Source organism: Salvelinus fontinalis, chromosome 38, assembly GCF_029448725.1.
Source record: "Salvelinus fontinalis isolate EN_2023a chromosome 38, ASM2944872v1, whole genome shotgun sequence".
Lineage (NCBI taxonomy): Eukaryota > Metazoa > Chordata > Actinopteri > Salmoniformes > Salmonidae > Salvelinus > Salvelinus fontinalis.
In genome coordinates this window covers 20,837,109-20,851,960 of record NC_074702.1, presented here as the reverse complement: position 1 = coordinate 20,851,960, position 14,852 = coordinate 20,837,109, and the positions used below count along the sequence as shown (strand labels likewise).

Sequence of the window (14,852 nt, the reverse complement as noted above, 5' to 3'; positions counted from 1 at the left end):
GGCCAAAATTCACCCAACTTATTGTGGGAAGCTTGTGGAAGGCTACCCAAAACGTTTGACCCAAGTTAAACAATTTAAAGGCAATGCTACCAAATACTAATTGAGTGTATGTAAACTTCTGACCCACTGGGAATGTGATGAAAGAAATAAAAGCTGAAATAATTAATTCTCCCTACTATTATTCTGACATTTCACATTTTTAAAATAAGGTGGTGATCCTAACTGACCTAAGACAGGGGATTTTTACTAGTATTAAATGTCAGGAATCTTGAAACTGAGTTTAAATGTATTTGGCTAAGGTGTATGTAAACTTCCGACTTCAACTGTACATTGTACTTATCATTGCTAATGTGAAATATGAGCATTTTTTTATGCATGAAATAACTCATCCCCTATTCTTTACAAAATGTATATTATCTAAATTACAAATCTAAAGTACACATGTAATTTCATTGAGGCAGAGATGTTTCTTCTCAGCATTTAAGCACAACTCGTCTTGAAGGTTCCGGCAGTTGCATTTCATTAACACTAGAGAGCAGTGTTGGATAGTGCTGTGCTTGTATCTCAAATTATGTAAATCAAATCCTAGTAATCAATTCTCAACCCAAGTTTGTCTGGTTTTACAGACCCTGTCTTTACTTTGTTACTACAACCTCTCCAGCATTTCTCTCATCTTATCAAGTAGCATAAGCTGTCATATGTTGTCTAATGGCATAGAAGACCTTTTCTCATTGAGAAGCAAGTTTACGAAGCAGGAGATGTGGTCTATTTATATGCTTTCTGTTTTAAAGTTAAATTTTTACGTCTTTTACTTTCAGTTTTGTACACCAAGCTTCAAACGGCTAAAAATACAATATTTCTGGTTATGGAAAATATGTTTCACAGCGGTTTAAATGGTATGATGATACTATACTTGCTTGTTGTATTACTTAAACTGAAATCATTATTACTTAAAATCAAATAAGGTGTTATTTCTGCATAGTGTGTCTTTATTAACCCTTATCTTAACCATTTAAAATTCAATGGGGTGACATAAGCGTTGATGTACCAAGGATGGTCTGAAGTGGCCCAAGGCTTTTTCTTATTTTTTTCTTCACATGACCAACAATATATGGACACATTGTGACCCACTGATAATAAGTCAATTGTTTGTGAGATTAAAGTGTTTTTGGACATAACTCAAATGTGTGACAGGTGCTTTTACTTTAAAGAAAAAAGTTCTAAACAGTTTTGCTGCAGATCTTGATTTCTTTGAATGCAGTTTGTCTATTTTGCTTAACGTAATATGCAATATGAATTCAGGGCTCAGGATAAGTGTATCATGAGTGAATAAAGTTGAAACAACCGGGTATTTGCTCTTCAGTCCCTCATTGGACGATGACCTATCTCCATACTCCTACGGCCATAGCCATGGACCCTCACACTCCCACCGTCATGTCCGAGACTGCCAGCCCGTTGTCCATGGCAACGTCGCCCACCAGACCTGGCCCGCCAGCAACCACACTGGGGTGCCCGCGGCTGAGTCCAAAGTCTTCGTCTCTGACGTCCCTGGCACAACCCGATGGGTCACATGTCAGTGGAGGAAATATACATTTTGAAAATACCCCTAAAATTGCCCCATTTGAAATCTTTATGGCAAAATGTGGTCTTTTTTGTTTCCATATCTATTCAACAGTTTTAAACACCATACCCTTACAATATTAGGCTTTTGTCAAGTGAAATTCTGTTAATTTGTTTGGTGGGTGTGTATATATAAGACATGATTTCCTCCTTGCCACAGGTCACATTACAGTGGTCTACGACCCACTGAGGACAGTGTCTGTGCTGGAGCTTGGAGGGCCGGGGGGGTGCGGGGTGAACCAGCGGGAGGCGGTGGAGGAAACGGCTAAAGCCACCTGGTGTCTCTATGCCCAGAATGGAGGGTTCTTTGGTACTAGGACTGGGGAATGTAGTCAGTGACGGGGTGAAAGTGAGGGACAGCGGAGGGGTGCAGAATGCCCAGTTTGGCATCAGGAGGGACGGTACACTTGTTTTTGGGTAAAATGTCCTTCTCAATCTCTCTCTGTATTCAATTTGAGCTCCATTTGTGGTTGTAATGTGTAATTTATAACATAAATTCGCACTTCATTACTTTTTCTAGACAAATGCTGTCAAGGCTTGTAGTTGAGGTTGTGGAACACTGATCCTGTTATCATAGAATATGAAGTTCTTATGTTTATTTGCTCAAACACAAAGGCCTTTTATATTCTAAGATTATTACTCATTCTAAATTATCGCAAGTCTTATCTCCGTAACAGCAATGCTTCTTTGTTTCTCCGTATGAAACTTTAATGACCTTGCCCTAGCCAAACCTCGATGTCCAAATGAAGCCACCCAACGAAAACAACAAACGCACGCGCCACAATAACCCTATCGCGTAATATGACGTCTACTTTGGAACATAACCAATTAGATTAGAACGGTACTCCCTGTTCCCTGGAGAAGTGTTGTGTTGACCTGTCAGTCATTCCATGTAGAGTAATGGCTCTACCTTGGAATGTTCCTGTTTCCAAGATAAGGGTGTTTACGTTCATGCAAGTTTGATGGGAAAAATAAGAGCAGTGAAAAAAGCAGTGGTCCCTAAACCAATAAAACCAGCCACCTGGAACAGACGGCTGCTTGGTTGTTGTGGCGTGGCGGATGTAATATTGTATGGGCAGACTCACCAAAGCATTCAATGTGCGCCCACATCTCATCCCCCCCCATAGATTTTTCATAGACCAGAGCCTGAGGGCTGTCAACACTAAGATATTTAACTGTCACAAACTGAAGTACAAACATTTCTTGTGGAAGCCAACAAAGCTAGCCAGGTGAAAATACTGATGTGTACAGAGATTTAGGATGCACTTGAGTTTTGGCTGCCTCAGACATGTTTTATCTTACTAGATTGCTGAATGTACCCTTTTTAACATGAGTATTGAAGTATGTGCTCTCATGAGCACATTGTCCCACAGTTGGTTATTCCTTTCTTGAGATAGCACTGATTGATGTTATTTACTTTTTCCTAATTTTTGTCTCTGATTTTCCCTCTTTACATCCCTGTTTCTCTACTTCTTTCTCTCAAGTTCTCTCTGAGGAGGACGTGCTGGATGAGGCCAACCCCTTTGTGCAGTTGGTCAGTGAGGTGGTGTGGCTCCTCTGAGACAGCCAGGTCTACATTAACCAGAGCATAGATGCTGAGTATGACAGGAGACAGGTCGATACTGAGGATGTCTTCAATTTAGCCATACTTACTTAAAATGCTAGAGATATGTAGTTAGTTAGTATTGACACCTTTTAATATTACTTTAGGTAAAGTCTCCCATTAAGTGCAGATCTAGCATCGGCTTGCTCAACCATTAGATTAGGAAATGTAATGTAATGTAAAATGTAATGTAATGTAATGAAATAAAAAGCAGGACTTGCCTTACGTCAACACTTAGCGATAACTTTGTCCTAGACTTGATGGAGAAATCTGTTTTTGGCTTCACATCACTCATATAACATGGCCATTTAAAACGGAGTTGTCATAATACACAAAAAATACATTTAGAAATAGGAAGAGAAATTGCATTTGGCACAATTCACAAATGCGTATGGTGAAACACTGTTTGCCCGTTCTGGTTAAGTAAAAACAACAATGATGTATTCTATCAAATTCAGCCAGAATGCTTCAATTACATTTTCATGCATTTGATTCCGCAGGGACATTCCGCCATTTTGTGGATGTGGTGTCGGCCAGGACAGCGGTTGGTCACGATGAGGGGAAACTGATCCTGTTCCACATAGACGGGCCGCAGCGGGTAAAAAATGGAAAAGAGATGAGATAGGGGGGGGAGAAAAAAGATAAAAAGGGTGGAAAATAATACCGGTGTAACTGGTTGAGGGAGAAGAAGTGGAAAGAGTATTGTGGGAGACAAAGGGAATACAGTGGGAGGGAGAGAAAATGGGTGGTCAAAGTGAAACAATGCAGGTTAGACAATGCAGGTTTGATAGGCAGAAGTGGGGCCATTTAGGCATATGAAAGGAGATGGGGCTAAGTAATAAGGCTCTGATCAATTCTATTGATCTGACTTTCTCTGCACCGGTGCAATGAACAAATGACCTCATTGACCTAGAGATTCATGAGTTTGTTAAAGAAATGGCTTTGAAAAGACCACAAGGGGACATGTCTGTTCATGTCCATGGCCTCTCCACTCAATAGGCCATATAAAGTCAATAAATCGTATCTAGTCAGCACAGTCTCTCGGTGCATATCAGACCAACCACTGACCTCCAATGAATTTACCTTATTTTTCACACAATCGACATTGCTTCAGAAATCCTTATGGATTTGTTTTGCATTAAATGCATGCACCTTTCTCCTATATGGCCTTATGGTACTGTACTACTAGTGTTGTTGTACCAACTGTTTTCTCCTCTCTCTAGCATGACCCTTTGGGAGGTGGCAGATTTTCTGAAAGGTCAGGGGGTCATCAATGCCATCAACCTGGATGGGGATGGTTCCTCCACTTACATGGCAAACGGCTCATTGGCCAGCTACCCCTCGGACCACTGGTAAGCCAAACAGAAAGCTTAGGTCACATGTTCATTGCAATAACATTACAAGGCTTATGTAGCTGCTTTTTGTGGCTTTTATTTTAGTCAAATGTTGCTGTTTGACACACTGCAATTTCTATTCATGATATTCATTCTCTCACCTGCTTTCTTTCTCCACGCTCCCCATCTCGTCTATTTCCTCCTTCAGTGTCTCAGACCCCATGTGGCGCTGCCCTCGGCGGGTCTCCACCATCCTGTGTGTCCACCAGCCCCAGTGCCAGCCTGAGGACTGCAGCGGGCACGGGATGTGCATCGATGGGCACTGCCAATGGCTGGAGTGGGACTGGCTGTGACACCCTGGTGTGCCACCTGCCCGCCTGCGGTGCCCACGGTGTCTGTACACAGGGTGAGTGATGACTGGTGAGGAGTGGGTACAGTTGTTCTCTCTTGAGTTCTGAACAAGCTCTGAGGTCACAATGAAATGACTCTTGCCTCTTTATCTATTCCTTCTCCTCTTTCTTATCTCATCTCTCTCCTGGTGCAGATGGTTGTGCGTGTGATGCTGGATGGAGAGGGGAGAACTGCAGCCAAGGTAATCAGCCTCTCTCTCTCTCTCTCTCTCTGGCTTGGTTTGTTTACACAACAAGTCTGTAATTTCTCCTGGTGTGAACCATTTTGCTTGTCCCCAGGACCCTATGATTTGTGAAGAATGTGCTCTGTCGAGCTTTGGCAATTACGGTTGGTAGTTATAACTTCCACATTCCAGTGCAGTACTTTAACACCTCCTAGCCCTCACATTTTCTTTCACTCACTGCACCCTCTCCCAACCCCATGGTCCTATAAATCACTCCTTACTTTCCTGACCAAACCTGTATCCTACCCTAATACTGTATACAGTGAGGTCATGTCCTCATATCCTGTAATACTCCCTCCAAAATCTACAGTATCTGACCGTCCACCGATAACAGCTTACTTGTGTCTTAACTTATTTTATCTCTAAGTGTGTGATTTGGGTTTCTATGGTGACAGCTGCACTAACGGGGGCTCGTGTGACACTGTTCACGATGGCTGCAGCTGCCCCATTGGTTTCCATGGCGAATCCTGTGAACAAGGTGTGTTTATACATGGGTGTGTGTACTGCTATAGTAGTGTGGCAGGATAAGTGTGTAACCCTGCTTGATTGGTGTACAACTAACAACCTTTTATGATCCTCCAAAGCAAATTCGTAATCCCCTCTCAATCTCTAATTTCTCTTTCCCATTCCCCGACATTCCCTCACCTGTTTCAATAATAGCACCTTGGAGCACTTCCAATGTTATGCCTTATTCCCAGTCTCACAAGGATAACGGTGATCAACCAAAGCTTTCCCAGTGGTCCGACTAGAACATTCCCTCTCTGTACGACTTCTGCCAATAGTCTCTCTCCAAATCTCTGAATGAACAGCTGGAACGCATTAGCCCTAATATGCTAAGCCTACGTTACATCACTTCCTTGGTCCTCTGATGCCCAAATCCTGGACTGAATACCTTTTGCTTTGGAGATTAAATTAAGCTATTGTTGTAGTCTTATTGTCTGTCAGAGCCTTTTCACTCTTCATGTACATCAATGCTGTAGTTCCCATGTATTATGAACTTGTTTATATATGTGACAATTACATATTGTGAACAGTATCTTCAAATCCCTAAGGTCTAGGAAACCAAAACATTGGTACTGACCCCTGATGTTGCACGCTAGAGCAGTGGTTTTCAGGAAGGAAGTTTCTTAACTTTAAAGCTTTATTGTATTTTCCAGTGACATCTCATCCTGTTTCCTTGGTGTCTCTTACATCCCTTCCTGTGTTCCCCTCAGAGTATCCCCTGGGTTTGTACGGGCTGGACTGTGGGCAGGAGTGCCAGTGCAAGGACATGTGCCCATGTGACCCGGTCACAGGAAGCTGCAACGCCCTGTTCCAGGGAGAGAAGAACCACCGCATACATGGGACCACCCGTAACACCCGCGCCTGCTCTGAGCACTAGTAGTTGCAGTAACTAAATGGATCACAACATACTGCATAGAGGTTTACAAGCCTCTTCATGATGTCTGCGCCTCAATCTCTAATGAGTACTAATAGTTTCATAGTTGTCATCCTGTAAAGTGTCTTGTACATTATGTGGACCACTTCATTCAAAGCCTGCTAGCATAGGTTTTCTCCCAAATATGAGTTGTTTGTTTTATTGGTTCCCCATCATTACATGGTACAAACATTCAGGATATGTTTCAGTTGGCTGTATGTAGTCTAGGGCTGTCCCCAACAACAACCAAAAATATTGTTTGACTGACTTTGTCTGTACTTTTGACCAATCGATTGGTTCGAAATTTATAAAAGTGTATTTTTCCATATAGACACATCCTATGTATTTTGATCAAATCAACTGTATGCGTTGAGCTTGTCTGACACTTTAAACTCACTGTTTGATTAAATAAAAGACAAATGACTCTGGCGGGAGCTAGAGATCTAGATAACCAGAAGAAAAAACCTTAACCTGACCCAACCATCCCTCTCCTGATGGCTTTTTGGGTCTGGTCTGAAGCTTGCTCTAGCAAACTTGCAACATTGTATAAAATATTCTGGGCCCTCTGTTTCCGGCTCCTGTGAGCTCGGGACAGACACAGCTGTAGGCTATTTGTGCAAGTGATAAGAAGCAGTGCTTGACTTGGGCAGGAGCTCACTAGAGCTGAGTACCGACACCTCAAATGTTCTACTGCTTGAGCTCCTGTTCCTCTTATAGAATATTAGCTCAAAAGTATTGTGGAGCTTCTGCACCTAAATATTAACAGTACCAGCACCCAGAATGAGACCAGGACCCATTTTAGTCGAAGTCGACCACTGATGAGAAGTAATCGGGTAGGCCTATTCAATGACGTTTCCACTGGATCAGAGCATGACATTTTTCCATTCACACTGAGTGGTATTCAGAAGGGATAGAGCTGGAAAGATTTTTCAAATTGTGGAACAATTGTCATTCTCAATGGATGTAAAAATACTTTGTTGCTTGTTTGAGGTGAAAACATTACTTTGAGAAGCTCCACAGCTTGTTAGTGGTGGTTAAACCAATCGGAAACACTATCAGATCCCCAAATGGGCACATTTATATGCTTAAAGTTGTCAGCAGGCCAGGTAGCCTATAGGTCTACTTCTAAACGTAATCAGGTGCGCGTCCTTACTCAACATTGACAGGAGCGCTCCAAACAAAAGACAGTGACTGAATTGAATTGACAAAACTCGTAAATGGGTTGAAATAAACCAAAACTTGTTCCTCACAAGTGTTGCGTAGGTTGTGCGCTCTGCAAAAAATGTGTCCACTCTGACAATGAGAACGCTAAATTGAATAATATATTGAATGCAATAACAGAAATGACCGTAACCGAACAACCATTGTAGATTAGGAATTAATGGCAAATGTACTAATGGTGATATATGTAATGGGGAATTGATATACACTAACAATCAAACACAAACGATTCAGACAATGAAGTTATGAAACAATGAATGTGCACAAATTTTCGGAGAGCGCATTCTGGAGAGAGAAGCGCATCTGGGCGCTTCGTGGTCAATCCGAAGTCTGCATTGGCCATGCAGTATTAACAGAGATACGGCCTCTGCAGAAGTCAGGCCATTCATACTACTTCCACTTCGTGGTGAGTTTGTGTTTAGACAGGATGTACCGCCCTAATGTAGTCGTCCTGTGTGTCTAGTGTTATGTTTTGTCATTGTAGTACAAATCAGGAAGGTTTATCTCTGAGATGATCTCAACTCTCCCAGCACACCCAGACTAATTTCCCTTCCATGTATTACCTCATTTCATCTCTTCCCCTCTCTTGTTCCTGTCTGTCATTTTACCTCCCTCCTTGTTCGTTACTTGTTGGCCTTACTTTCTCAATTCAAAGGGCTTTATTGGCATGGGAAACATGTTAACATTGCCAAAGAAAGTGAAATAGATCATAAAAAAAACAACAATAAACATTACACTCTCAAAAGTTCCAAAGGAATAGACATTTCAAATGTCATATGGCTATATACAGTTGTAACGATGTGCAAATTTGGTAAAGTACAAAAGGGAAAATTTAAATATGGGTTGTATTTACAATGGTGTTCGTTCTTTACTGGTTGCCCTTTTCTTGTGGAAACGGGTCACAAATCTTGCTGCTGTGATGGCACACTGGAATTTCACCCAATAGATTTAAGAGTTTATCAAAATTGGATTTGTTTTCACATTTTTGGTTTGTCTGTGTAATCTGTGGGAAATATGTGTCTCTATGGTCATACATTTGGCAGGAGGTTTGGAAGTGCAGCTGAGTTTCCACCTCATTTTGTGGAAAATGTGCACATAGCCTGTCTTCTCTTGAGAGCCAGGTCTGTCTACGGCGGTCTTTCTCAATAGCAAGGCTATGCTCATAGTCAAAGCTTTCCTTCATTTTGGGTCAGTCACGGTGGTCAGGTATTCTGCCGCTGTGTACTCTGTTTAGAGCCAAATAGCATTCTAGTTTGTGCTTTTTATTTTTTTATTACTTGACACATTGGGAATTATTTTTGTTTTCTCATGTGATTGGGTCTGATTGTGTTGGACCAGCTTGCTTAGGGGACTCCATGTTAATTTCTCTGTAGGTGATGGCTTTGTTATGGAAGGTTTGCGAATCACTCGCTGTCGGTCTCCCCCCTCCCTTACTCTGCTGGTTGTGTCCATATGTAGGGCATGGCAGGGATGTGTTCATGAGCTCTCCTAAACTCTGAGGTATGACAGGCACGTGCAGACTGGAATCTCACTCCTCAGCACACCACATTGTTTATCTCAGTGCATCACACAGAGATAGTGGATCACACTATCTCTGCTATTTACTTTAGTTCTATGTTGGTGGTGTTTTTATGTGTGGGGGTTGGAACATGTCAACGCAACACTACACTGACTCATTCCCTCTCACTTTCTCGTGTGTTATAACTCACCCCCTCCCGCAGTCCTTCATCCCATGTCCTCTAAGGTTGATCTCCCCTTTCAGTCTCAATGTAGCCCAGCACAGTATATTCAAGTCTTACCTTAGATTACAGTGCTCCTTATCAGGATGATGAGCTGACTGGCCCTCACCATCTACTGACTGCCTGGCTACCACTCACAGCACACGTGCAGGAGTTTAAAATATTTAGACCCCTGTAAAAGAGAGGTGGGGGGCTTAGTCTGGTCATGTTGGGATGTATGTCATGAACTAGAGTAACCCTAAAAAAATCCCCAGTCCTCTACATATGTATATGTCAAGTTTAATTTCTTAATAGCTTGTTTGCAATGTTCCTTGTTTACACTAGTATGTAAATGTACAGTGCCTTCAGAAAGTATTCATACCCATTAACTTATTCCATATTTTGTTGTTATAGCCTGACTTCAAACAGGATTGAATATATTTTTTGGGTCACCCATCTACATACAATCCCCCATAATGACAAAGTGAAAACTTGTTTTTAGACATTTTTGCAAAAATGTTTTTGTTAAATACAGAAATATTTAATTTACTCACACCTGAGACAATACTTTGTAGAAGCATCTTAGTCTCTAAGCTTGGCTCACTGGTTTGGCCGGGGTAGGCCTTCATTGTAAATAAGAATTTGTTCTTAACTGACTTGCCTAGTTAAATTGAAAAAATATGTATATCTCACTCTACCGGTCAAAAGTTTTAGAACGTCTACTCATTCAAGGATTTTCCTTATTTTTACTATTTTCTACATTGTAGAATAATAGTGAAGACATAAACTATGAAAAAACACATACGGAATCATGTAGTAACCAAAAATGCCACACATACCACAATATATTAGAGATGCCTCAAATAGCCACCCTTTGCCTTGACAGCTTGCTTTTCCAATAGTCTTGAAGGAGTTCCCACATATGCTGAGCACTTGTTGGCTGCTTTTCCTTCACTCTGCGGTCCGACTCATCCCAACAATCTCAACTTGGTTGGGGGATTGTGGAGGCTAGATCATCTGATGCAGCACTCCATCACTCTCCTTCTTGGTAAAATAGCCCTTACACCGCCTGGAGGTGTGTTGTGTCATTGTCCTGTTGAAAAGCAAATGATAGTCCCATTAAGCCCAAACCAGATGGGATGGAGTATCGCTGTGGTAGCCATGCTGGTTAAGTGTGTCTTGAATTCTAAATAAATCAGTGTCACCAGCAAAGCACAATAACACCACCTCCCATGCTTTACGGTGGTAAAATACACATGCAGAGATCGTCCGTTCACCCACACCACATTTCACAAAGACACGGCGGGTGGAACCAAAAATATCCAATTTGGACTCCAGACCAAAGGACAGATTTTCACCAGTCTAATGTCCATTGCTCGTGTTTAATGGCCCAAGCAAGTCTCTCTTCTTATTGGTGTCCTTTTAGTAATGGTTTCTTTGCAGCAATTTGACCATGAAGCCCTGATTCACAGTCTCCTTAGAACACTTGATGTTGAGATGTCTGTTACTTTAACTCTGAAGTATTTATTCGGACTTCAATTTCTGAGGCTGGTAACTCTAATGAATGTATCCTCTGCGCAGAGGTAACTCTGGGTCTTCCATTCCTGTGGCAGTCCTCATAGCGCTTGACGGTTTTTGCGACTGCACTTGAAATTTTCCATATTGACTGACCTTCATGTCTTAAAGTAATGATGGGACTGTCGTTTCTCTTCGCTTATTTGAGCTGTTCTTGCCATAATATGACTTGGTATTTTACCAAATAGGGCTATCTTCTGTATACCCCCTTGTCACAACACAACTGATTGGCTCATGCATTAAGAAGGAAAGAAATTCCACAAATGAAATTTTAACAAGGCACGCCTGTTAATTGAAATGCATTCCAGGTGACTACCTCATGACGCTGGTTGAAAGAAAGCTTTGCGCGCTCTTGGCAGTCAAGGCAAAGGGTGGCTATTTTGAAGAATCTCAAATATAAAATACATTTTGAATGAACACTTATTTTTGGTTACTACATTATTCCGTATGTGTTACTTCATACTTTTGATGTCTTCACTATTCTACAATGTAGAAAATAGTAAAAAGATAAAGAAAAACCCTTGAATGAGTAGGAGTTCTAAAACTTTTGACCGACATTGTATATTTGAGAAAGAAAATTGTCTGGTGGAAAGCAGGGTTTTGCCTGTGCTTTTTATCCTGAAAAAGTCCCCCAGTCCTTAACTATTACAAGCATACCAATAAATTCATGCAGCCACAAGTATGCTTAAATGGAGTGGTGCTCAATGTGTTGTATTGGATTTGCCCCAAACATAACTATATTCAATACAAAAGTTAATTGCTTTTCCACATTTTCTGCAGGATTACTTTAGTGCCATGTTGCAAACAGGATGCATGTTTTGGAATATTTTTTATTCTGTACAGGCTTCCTTTTCACTCTGTCATTTGGGTTGGTATTGTGGAGTAACTACAATGTTGTTGATCCATTCTCAGTTTTCTCCTATCAGAGCCATTCAACTTTAACTGTTTTAAAGTCACCATTGGTCTCATGGTGAAATTCCTTAGCGGTTTCCTTCCTCTCCGGTAACTTAGGAAGGCACCTGTATATTTGTAGACTGGGTGTATTGATACGCAATCCAAAGTATAACTGATAACTTCACCATGCTCAACGAGATATTCAATATGTACCTACCAATACGTGCCCTTTGCGAGGCATTGGAAAACCTCTCCGGTCTTTGTGGGTGAATCTGTTTGAAATTCACTGCTCAACTGAGGGACCAATTATCTGTATGGGTTGAGGTAGTCAATCAAAATTCATGTTAAACACTTATTGCACAGAGTGAGTCCATGCAACTTATGTGACTTGTTAAGCAAATGTTTACTACCTAACTTATTTAGGCTTCCCATAACAAAGGGGTCAAATACTTAGTGACTCAAGACATTTCAGCTTTTCATTTTTAATTTGTAACAATTTCAAGAAGCATAATTTCACTTTGAAATTGTGTCTGAAGGCCATTAACCATCTAATTGTAATCTGTTTAAAATTCAGGCTGTAACACAACACTGTGTAAAAAGTTAAGTGGCTTGTATTTGCTTGAGGCCATGTTGAGGAATAACAAATGGTCGCATTTGTACTTTGATGGCTGTTTTTTTTTTATTTTTTTTTTTACATCCTATTTGCATTTTAGTCATTTTCTCTGTCCTCCATTTAAGCTGAGAGTCACAGCTAGTGCATTCAAACAAGGAAGCTGAAGTGACCATCTATAGTTGGTATGGTACTGTGAGCATCATAGTGGTGTGTTAGGATGAGACTTTAGACATGGAGAGTGGTTTCTGTAATTGCTGTTTCCACAGCTGGCCATTGTCTTACCAATCAGATGTTTGCAAAATGGAGAGAGGAGACACACAAATCCAAGCCTTTTCTCTCTGAGTAAGTTCCAAAGGTCATATCAGCTGAACCCCCTCCCTGCTGTTAACCACCTACAAATCAATCTAACCGCCGTCCTCGTATGCACAGCCACGCTCCCTCCTTTGAATCCCTCCGTCGCTCTCCTATTGTAAATGAATGCAGAAGAACATTGTGCAAAACACAACCTTGCTATTTTTCACAGCTTGGCTCTGACAGAAATTCATAGTTATTTAATCATATGTAATGTTATGCCTCGATGGTGTGACTAACAGTGTGTCCACTGCTATGTTTGATGTTCTAATATTTGAATGGACAAACAGTGCAGGGGCCCATACGCATTTATTAACCCCTTACCTTTCATACGCTAGTGAGGGATTGTTTTGAGTTGCTATGGTTTCTGCCAAGTGCTCTATGGAGAGTTTTTCTCCACAATTGGAGTGGGAGGTTCAAGTTTGTTTATTCATTGCTCATCTTTCTCTCCCTTATTGCTCTTCAATTCCTCCTCCCATTTTCCCTCATTGTCCTACAAATGTTCCTATTTGGGGAACATATCAATGAATCCTCTTATGATAATAAAAGTGGGTTGGATTTGGATTGGGTATGTAAATTTTCCAAGCGCTCTCCACGCCGCAAATGCACTACTTCCAATGCTTAGCGCCTGCCGTTTTTCATTTCCCATCTCCCCTGTTCTCTCTTCTCATCCCTCATCTCTCCTCAGGCAGCGCTGGCTCATCGTCACTGGCCTGTTGACCTCTCTGCTGTTGGCCAGCCTGGTGGGTCACCTGATCAAGATGTCGGGGGTCCGCGGCTCACCACCCCGGCCGCGTGGACAACTCCTACGTTTCTCTGACAGAGATCAATGGTGGTGCGTGCGGTTCAGGGGTCCGAGGGAAAGGGTCGCAGCCCAACAGAAGAGTATTCAAGATGGAGGACTGACTCCCAGGATGAACTGTGGTCATGTCCACACTGAGGGAGGGTGATGGGGGACGGGTGGGAGTGAGCCTACCCTGTTAGGACTGTCTGGAGAAGCTCTCTCTAACATACTGTAAAGAGGAGGGGAGAAAGGTTTAGATAGAGAATGGGTTGCAATCAATAAAGGAGAGGAAGAGATGGTGCCAGGGATAGAGAAGAGCATAAAGAGGTCAGAGCTGGAGGGAGGAAGTGCAGTGCAGAGAGAGGGATCCAAAAGAGGGAGGGAGAGCTGACGAGGCCTTCGATGTTTCACACTCTATCTCCTATTTGAAAGAGGGCTATTTGTATTTTCCCTCCGGCTCATCACTCACCAGCTCGTTATCCAGAGTGAATGTAAAGAAAGAGAAAACAGCCTGAAAAGAAAGGCATAAAGTAAAAGGAGGAAGAAAATAACTTATCTTTCACCCTTTGTACTTTTTTATACTAAATTACTTTTATTGTCCTCCACTCTAGATTTTTCTAAGTGACAAAAAAGAAACAATATGCCAACATATTTGATTGTGTCTAATATCAACAGTAGACCATTTGTTTACACATTAGGATGTATGTGTCCCTATAAGAATAGGTATTTTAAGGGGACATAAACAGAGAAGAGGATTCTGGTCCTTTTATTGTCGGCCACCCTGATGTTTGCAATCCTGTTCCACAAACATGGAATGGATTTCTCCACCTGTTGCCATGAGAACAAACAAGTTAAGAACTTAAGAACTTTGAACCCTAGCCAGGAAATCCCCAACGCTCCAACCCACTGAACCTTGTATTTATGGAGTTCACTTTATCAAATGATTCAATGTGACTGCACCAGGGTTCACTGGGATTGTTTTTAAGATTTCCAAACTATTTTTTTCTGTCTGAAGTCATGTTTCCACCAGCCCTGTGAAGCACCTATTTTTGTAACTGTTCAGATAAACTGTTGAAATCCTGTTTAAA

The 14,852-nt window shown here is 41.6% G+C and overlaps 1 pseudogene; it reads left to right on the top strand.

Annotated features, from left to right (window-relative positions):
- The first annotated feature begins 3,884 nt into the window (after positions 1 to 3,884).
- Positions 3,885 to 14,852, top strand: LOC129837211 (N-acetylglucosamine-1-phosphodiester alpha-N-acetylglucosaminidase-like; annotated as a pseudogene).